At 38.7% G+C, this 7,126-nt stretch overlaps 1 pseudogene; it reads right to left on the reverse strand.

Annotated features, from left to right (window-relative positions):
* Positions 1–1,349: 1,349 nt before the first annotated feature.
* On the reverse strand, positions 1,350–2,195 carry LOC121037965 (40S ribosomal protein SA-like; annotated as a pseudogene).
* Positions 2,196–7,126: the final 4,931 nt, after the last annotated feature.

Below are 7,126 nucleotides of genomic sequence, written 5' to 3' on the forward strand. Positions count from 1 at the left end.
TTATCAAAAATCAATAAATTATTATAATGTGTAAATATATAACTATAAAATAAATCACTGTATTGGTCTAACAAACCAACTTTTTCTATTCATATCTTCATTGTCAATACTAACTCTTATTTAGTTTTATTTTGCATATCTTTTGGTGACATAAACTTATATTAAAGCTAAATTAACATACACATAAATTTGAGTGTTTTTATAAATTGCCTAAGGCATAGTATTTCACTAAGGCATAGTATTATTTGTGAGCACATGATGTCATACATTTTATATAACAAACATGTAACTTATAGCAAAAAAAAGAAGCACAATTAACAAAATGATGATGTTTGTACTGATTAGTATGAACACTTCAAGGATAAGGGATGTGGAATTAAGCTTTCTGATCTCCAGTATTCTAAGGGATTGTCACTTGCTTCTTTTTTAAGAGTTACTAATTGGGCATTAGGTTAGAAATGGGTGTCTTCTTTAAATGATTCTATTTACCAATCTTTAAAAACATATTTACCAATGAATTGTGTTTTTCTTATGTTTTGTTTTTAATCTGGGGATGTTCTTGCAATTTGTGGCAGGCAAAGAAACGCAGCTTACATTCTTCCTGTCTAAGGAACTCCTCTTAATTATAATACACGCCACCAGCAATTTTTCCTTCAAAATCCAAGAAAATATAATGGTATATAACAGTTATTTTTAAGTGAATGAATATGCTGGTATAATGCTGAATATAAGGCCGTTTTCCTCCTCAGCTGAATCCATACTATGATATTCTCATTGATACACACAGAAGTTGCTGCCCCAAAATGAAGTCTCTACTTAACTGGAGAGGTTCTATCCATTTTTATTTTTATCTCTTCGGTTTTCCTTAGTTTTTTCCTGATGTCATTTTTTTTAGTTATCCTAGATCCCATCTAGGATACCATATTTCTTTCCGTCGTTACATCTCCTTAGCTTTTTCTTGACAGTGTTTTTCAGATTTTCCTTGTTTTTGGTGACCTTAAAAGTTGTGAGGAATACTGGTATGTTATTTTTGTAGACTGCCCCTCTAATGAAATTTACTGATTATTATTTCATGATTAGACTTACAGTTACGGGTTTTCTGGAGAAAGACGAGCTACCATGACATTTTTATCACCGTATTAATACCATACCAAGGATGTCCCGTGTACACAATTTATCACTGTTCGTGTGGATCTTGATCATGTGGTTGAGATAATAGTGTTTACCAGTTTTTGCCACTATGAAGGTTGTTAAGGTTGCTCTTCTTTTTTTTTTTTTTTTTTTTTTTTAGAAATGGTTTGTCTTCCATCAACCTTATTTCCATTTTGTTTGCCCTTGTGGAAAAGCAGCTAAGACCACTCACTGGCGGTTTGTGCCCGTTCATGGGTCTGAGCAGTGGGAGACGCAGACCAGTCCTCAGTGGCAGGCTGAACACTCTAGTCTTTAACAGGGAACTGCTTAATATCCATACCTGCACACCTTCAGACCAGTCTGTGACTTCAGGTTGTGTAGCAGCGAACCCAGGAGCTGGACAAGTCCCCTGACCCTGAAATTCCTCCTCGGGTCGTAGCTTTTTCAGCAGCAGCTTGCCCTTCAGTTTCGATCTCTTCAAAATCTGCAAGATCAGGCATCGCCTCTCACGGGTCTTCACAGGAAATGGTGCCACACATACGCAGAACTTCCCAAGCCAGCAACCACCCCATCAGACCCACTGAGTCACTGCAAGGGATGGCAATGTTCACATCGCACAGGGGAGAGTCTGTGCCACACAGAGTGATGGTAGGCACTCTGAGAGGCTGGTGGTGGCCAGCCCCGGGATCAGTAACCACCAGAAGTCTTGGCTTCTGGAAGACTGCCTGGCTTCTGGTTGGTGAAGGTTTTGGGAGTGAAACAGCCAGCAACAGGAGTGGCCCCGGTAGCAGTAACAAACTTCTGCACAGCTCACTGGTCAGTACTCCTAGATGATAGGACACTGACATCGGCAGGATTTTCAATAGCAACAATGGTACGAGCTGCCAGCAAAAGCTTCTCCCAGATTCTCTTCAGGTTTATGATGTAGATACCATCACTTTTCCTTTTGTAGAGGTACCGTTCATCTGGGAGTCGAGGTTGGTGAGACCTAAGCGGGTTCCTACTCCAAGAAATTTGAGGATATCCTCCTCCTTCATTTGCGGGACATCAAGGGCTCCAGGCATTGTCAAAGTTTCCCTTAAAGTTACTATAGGAACACAGAACAAGGCTGTATAGACACCTTCCTGGGTAGTGCAGAAAGGCAAGGTTGTTCGTCCTTCTGCTTCCAATACTGTCATTTTGCTAATAACTCACTATGTGCAGCTCATATTTAAGGAGTGGGAAGTTATGCTCTCCTTCCTTGAAGACAGCGGGTCCATATAAATGTTGTGAATTTTCCAGCATGCGGATTCACCTCTTTTCTCAAGTCATTAATACTTTGTATCAGTATGGACTCAGAGATATTTAGTTTATACTTTGAGTTATAATTCAGTGGGTTTTTCTTTCTTTCTTTCTTTCTTTTTTTTTTTTGGTTGTTCAAAATGTTCCAACTTTGGCCATCAGAAGTTTAGTCGGCTCTGGTGTCCCTTTAACATATCCTCACCCATATGTTTTGCTTGTTCTTCTGGCTATTTGTTATTGCTTGTTTTTGAGCACGTCCTTAATTTCTGGCAACATGAGATGCTCCAGACCCATCTTGTGTATTTCCCGCCTCCAAATCATGGAACTAGTCAATTTTCAAGGAGCCTGAGTTCTTTACACTAGACACATGGATTATAAACGAAGACCTGGGCTTTAAAGGTGCTCACTGATGATACAGTGTTGTTGCTCACTGGTCTTCCCAGGTGACAAAGGGTATGTAAGTGTGTACTCTAACCTGTGGATATGCACATGTCCAGAAACATATCTAAACATAAACATTTGTTCCTATAGTAAACTGTAGGAGTTCAACCTTGGTCACAGTGTATAACCTTTTATACAGTTTTGAGTTCAGAGATTAAGAAAATCCTTTTATGATTCAAGGATTAAATCATGCACGCAAAACATGCTACTTGGATTAGCAACAGATCAATATGTAAAGACACTCCATACTTTGGCAGCTATCAATTTAAAACTCTTGTTCTTAAATGTGGTTCAAAGGTCCAACACTGTATTCTTCCAGTGTGTAAATTGTACTGCACATTGTTCCTTCTGGCACTGAGTTTTCAAAACCTCACAGAGTACCATTTTTAGGCAAAGCAACAATAGAAGTATCTGTCCATGCAGGGGAGGTAAAGAGTAGGGTCAGTTTCGGTGTTAATCATCTGGCAAGACAGTGATACTAAGACTCATGGTCTAAAAATAAAATATCTTACAAACTGTAAACCTGCAACACATGATTTTTACACCTACTTACTAGAAAACTAAAGAATGTATTAATTTTGAATAAGGTAATATGAAAACAAGAATGCATTTTTGCTAATCTACAAAAAAAAAAGTTCTACTACAATTCAGAAAAATTTTATAAGACAGAGACCTAATGCTCACTGAAGAGAAGAGAAAAAATATACTTACTAAGTTAGCAATTATTCAGAGGAAATTAAATACCCAATTAGGGGACAGGTGGCATGTGTAAGAAAAAGGAACATCCTCAGATAACACTGATAATACCAACCATCTGACAGAGAATAACCTTTTAAAAATTTTACCTGTGACACTTTTATTCAGCTTATTCTGGGTGCAGTGTAGTGTACATTGATTTCCACTTCGTATTTTGTCAAATACTGTCATCATCGTTTGATCATGTCAAATACTTCACCCACTCCACTCCAGTACACCCACAGCTAAAAACAGCATATTTCATTAGTGTCAGAATTTCCTAATATCAGAAGCTACAGGCTCCTTCAAGACAAAAGTCTGTAAGAGTCTAGTGCATAGTTTGTATAGCACACAACACAACTCAGTTCAGAGGGTATTTTGGTAACTCGAGCAAAGCGAGGGTAGGGACTACTGAAAAGTAAGTCTTGGGGCTCCTGGGTGGCTCCATTGGTTAAGCCTCCAACCTCGGCTCAGGTCATGATCTCACGGTTTGTGGATTCCAGCCCTGCATCGGGATCTGTGCTCAGAGCCTGGAGCCTGCTTCAGATTCTGTGTCTCCCTCTCTCTCTTCCCCTCCCCTGCTTGCACCCTGTCTCTTTCTCTCTCAAAAATAAATAAATATTAAAAAAAAAAATACAAGAACAGAAAAACAAGTCTTTAAGAAGTCTTGTCCTTTTAGGGCTTGAACACATACTTTAAACAAACAAAATTCAGTAATTTCTGATTAGTTTTTCCATAAAACTATTTGAGCCAATCTGTAACGAAATTTTGGCATCGAATGTGACGTCTCCACCAGTTTTGAGCAAAGTGTACATAGGTTCCAAGAGGGACTGCGTAAGGAAGGAGAGGCTTAGATATTTACAAGCTGACATATTTCCTCCCTCTTCTGTTGTTTTTTTTTTTTATTTTTTAATGTTTATTTGTTTAGTTTGAGAGAAAGACAGAGAACATGTAGGGAGGGGCAGAGAGAGAGAGGGAAAGAGAATCCCAAGCAGGCCCTACACTGTCAGTGCAGAACCTGACATGGGGCTCATTCCCATGAACTGTGAGATGATAACTTGAACCGAAACCAAGAAGCGGATGCTTAATGGACTGAGACACCAAGGCACCCCTCCCTCCCTCTTCTTGATGAGTGTCCAGGAAACTGCTGTAAAAGCTTTATCAAAAACTGCCTTGAAGTGTGATAACCAGGTACTTCAGTCACTCTACAGCCCAGATCCCCTCAGCCATGGCAAAGTCTTGTGGGCAGTGAGGGGAACGATCTTCTCTTACAGTTTCTCAGGTCTTCATCATCAATATGATCAAAGTTCCCTCTAGGAGGAGAAGGGTGTTGAGTCAATAGTGTTGCACTTCAGGGTACCACGTTGCAGAGATTGTCAAATGATTTAAGACTCAAAGGAGAAGAACAAACTAAGAATGTGTCCGTTTGTGGACAAGACAGAAGGTATAAAGTGTCTTAATCTCCTTGTCCAGTTGTATTCCATCAAGATTCTCCTGTTTCCCATGTCCCATCACATTGGCAAAACAGTTATAAAACACAGTAGAGATATATTCTCCAGGAGATGTGCTGGTTGTGTGACTGATCAGTAAGCAAGTTTTATTTATATACCCATCCCCCACCACGACACACTTGATGGCCTGCTTGGGGCTCCAGGTGTTGAGAAAGAAAGCAGTGGCTTGGCTAGTCCAAAGCCCAAGCGTCTCATTTATATCAACCAGTCAAGCCAGATATTTAGGGACTAGCTCATTCCTATGTAATACTGTATTTTTGAGAGTGAAATCCCTGAACTGGGAATACCAGACTTAAAATTGTTTATAGATATCTGACATTGGAAGTTGACTTTGTATCTCTGTGGTACAGTTCCCTTATTTATCAAAGAAGTCAGAGCCCAGTATAGTTATGAGTATAGAGTAAGATTATATACCTAAAGTGCTAAAGTAAAAATAGTGCCTTGATTTCAAATAAGTGTTCAATGGATATAACTGACTAGGAATTTAGCATTACTACAACATCTCAATTCCTGTCCCATTTGGCCTGGAACACTTATTATTATTGATCTTCTTGGGAATTAGTAGCAATATCCTCTGGCTGAACAAAACAAAATACTAAAGCAAAACAGACCAACAAACAAAAATAGTTACTTTACTTAAAACAAAGTAGTTTGCCAGGAATGGCAGCAAACCCTGGGCTGATGGATGAGAGATTATTCCACACTTTGCTAAGAAAGGGAAGAGAAGGCATGGGGGTCAAGACCCCGTTCCCCTCACTCATATTCTCATTTATTGCAGCGTCAGGCCAATCACAAATCTCAGTTGGCTTGAGGTGTACAGATGGCGCCTAACATTTCAGGTATGCAAAAACAAAGGGTGCATAACTTAGAGGCAAACCATCGCAAGAGACTGACTAAATCAGAGACCTGCAGCAAGGGTCTTTGTGTCCAACTGTGTTGCTAAACATTGTATACAATGTATAGATAATGGAGTTCCCAGAGGCCTGCAGAAAGAGTTCCAAGAGACCCAAGCTTAACTGCAGCCCATCAGAAATCTTCCTGTTACATTTTAGCTGGCCAACCATTGTGTATAATCTCCTCATCCTCAGTAATAACCCCAACAGCAGTTAATCCATTTGTAGTTACTAGTACCTTACATATAACACAAAAGCATTTCTGTCTTCCCCAAGCAAAGGCAGGGACTTCCAAGGCACTATTGCTGGGATTTACAATGGAACCCCAGTTCACGGAGGGGAACTCTGGGTAAGAACTTCAGAGCCTAGACAGGGATTCGTTTTTCAGGAATAAATAGCTACTGCGAGATTTCTCAGTCAGTAACTGATTTTTTCGTAAGACTGTATTCATCTATCCCTGCAACATGCTTCTTTAAATAATAAGATGAATAAATCATTTACAGTTTATTTTGCTTGAAGAGAGATTATTTCTATCAGATGCAGTTTAGATTTTGGAGAATGGTCAGAGTTTGGGGACCACCCATTATTTGGGTAGAGATTTAAAAATAATAGTGGTTGTACACTAAGCTAGAGTAGCAATTACACAAGGCTTGATCTCTTTAGAGGGGAAATGTCTCAAAGAAGTGATAAAAAAATCCATGTGTAAAGATTCAAAATATCAGGGAGTAAAAAAAAAGTATTCTAATCAAGCCACTCCAAATCAGTCCAGAAGGTGACTAATGACATTTCTTATTATTAATGCTTTTTTAAAAGTGCACTTAACATGATAAATCATTTTTCGTATATGAAACCAATCAGGATCAGAGCATTTGCCCTGTGTGAGGATAGGATTAACATACTGCTACTTAAACAACTAATGTTCCAAATATCCAGTGGTATATTAAATTGTCTGTGACCTCTAGAAATTAACCCCCCCAAAAAATTTTAAATTTCTTCTACTGAAACTATATAATATAAATTTATTACTTATAAAATACAACCTAACTATTAGCCTAATTTTCTTCAAATCCTTTAATTTTTAAAATCCTTGATAGTAAAAAGTATGTACTAAAACGTGTAAGTACATCAGTGTGA

Source organism: Herpailurus yagouaroundi, unplaced genomic scaffold (genome assembly GCF_014898765.1).
Source record: "Herpailurus yagouaroundi ecotype Mexico unplaced genomic scaffold, PumYag 164, whole genome shotgun sequence".
In the NCBI taxonomy this organism is placed as follows: Eukaryota; Metazoa; Chordata; class Mammalia; order Carnivora; family Felidae; genus Herpailurus; species Herpailurus yagouaroundi.